General features: G+C 69.5%; 1 protein-coding gene across 1 annotated transcript in view; it reads left to right on the top strand.

The window, feature by feature from the left end:
* Window positions 1-14: 14 nt before the first annotated feature.
* AURANDRAFT_71909 (hypothetical protein) overlaps window positions 15-1861 on the top strand; it is a gene marked incomplete at both ends in the record, with an annotated part of 19693 nt that continues 17846 nt past the window's right edge. Inside the window, one exon of the mRNA XM_009040023.1 lies at window positions 15-1828. The remainder of the gene's footprint in view (window positions 1829-1861) is intronic.

Raw genomic sequence — 1861 nt, 5'->3', positions numbered from 1 at the left:
GGTCCTTCGCGGAGCGCATCATCACGACGCTGGCGGACGGCGCCGTCTCCGTCTTCGCGCTCGACGTCGACAACGACGGCGACGTCGACGTGCTGTCGGCGTCCAAGGACGACGACACGGTCGCGTGGCACGCGAGCAACAGCTCCCAGTCCTTCGCGGAGCGCGTCATCACGACGCTCGCGGACGGCGCCTTCGACGTCTTCGCCGTCGACGTCGACGGCGACGGCGACGTCGACGCGCTCTCGGCGTCCTACGAGGACGACACGGTCGCCTGGTACGAGAACGACGGGTCCCAGTCCTTCGCGGAGCGCGTCGTCACGACGCTCGCGGACGGCGCCCAGTCCGTCCACGCGCTCGACGTCGACGGCGACGGCGACGTCGACGCGCTCTCCGCGTCCTACGAGGACGACACCGTCGCCTGGTACGAGAACGACTGCGCCACGCACGCGCCGACGCCGACGCCGCGGCCGACGCACGTGTCGTACCCGACGCTCGTCGCGCACTACTCCTTCGACGACGGCACGGCCGCCGAGGACAACGACGACAGCCTCGACGGGACGATCAGCGGCGCGACGGCGACGACGGGCCGCGACGGGAGCGGCGCGCTGTCCTTCGACGGGACGGACGACTACGTCGATTTCCCGGCGGCGGTGACGGCGGACATCCTCGGAGACGCCGCGCGCACCGTGTGCGTGTGGGCGAAAGTCGACGACCTCAGCGGCGGCCACTTCCTGTTCGGATACGGGTCCGAGGACAGCTACCTCGCGTTTGGCGTGCAGACGAGCTCCACGGCGAGCGATGTGTTCGTGGTCCAATTCTGGAACTACTACCCCGACGTGGAACTGTCGGGCTCCGACGACGGCGATTGGCACCACTACTGCCTGACTTACGACGGATCCGATTGGACGCTCTACTTCGACGGCTCGCAGGCCGACACGGGGACCGTCGCGGCGAACACGGGAACCTTCAACAACCTCCGCCTCGGACATTGGTATAGCGTCGACTACGCGATCGAATACTTTTCCGGCGCCATCGACGAGGTCTACGTCTACTCGAGCGCGCTCGACGCGGCGGCGGTCCAGGTCCTCTACGACGCCGTCACGGTCCCGCCGACGCCCGCGCCGACGGCCGGCAGCTACTCCTACTCCTACGACGACGCCGGCGGCGCGACGCCCGCGCCGACGGCCGGCAGCTACTCCTACTCCTACGACGACGCCGGCGGCGCGACGCCCGCGCCGACGGCCGGCAGCTACTCCTACTCCTACGACGACGCCGTCGGCCCGACGCCCGCGCCGACGGCCGGCAGCTACTCCTACTCCTACGACGACGCCGGCGGCGCGACGCCCGCGCCGACGGCCGGCAGCTACTCCTACTCCTACGACGACGCCGTCGGCCCGACGCCCGCGCCGACGGCCGGCAGCTACTCCTACTCCTACGACGAGGCGAGCGCGGCCCCGACGCCCAAAGCGACGACGTTCTGCACGAGCGTCGCGTTCTCCGAGCGGATCATCACGACGCTCGCGGACGGTGCCGTCTGCGTCTTCGCGATCGACGTCGACGACGACGGCGACGTGGACGCGCTCTCGGCGTCCATTTTTGACAAAACGGTCGCGTGGTACGAGAACGATGCGTCGCAGTCCTTCGCGGAGCGCGTCATCACCGGCTCGGCGGACTACGCCCACTCTGTCTTCGCGATCGACGTCGACGGCGACGGCGACGTCGACGCGCTGTCGGCGTCCTACGCCGACGACACGGTCGCCTGGTACGAGAACGACGGCTCCCAGTCCTTCTCCGAACGCATCATCACGACGCTCGCGGACGGCGCCCAGTCTGTCATCGCGATCGACGTGGACGGCGACGG

This window comes from Aureococcus anophagefferens (assembly GCF_000186865.1).
Source record: "Aureococcus anophagefferens unplaced genomic scaffold AURANscaffold_13, whole genome shotgun sequence".
NCBI classification, from domain to species: Eukaryota; class Pelagophyceae; order Pelagomonadales; family Pelagomonadaceae; genus Aureococcus; species Aureococcus anophagefferens.
Note: the sequence above shows the minus strand (reverse complement) of the source record. Positions and strands in the feature narration are given on the sequence as shown.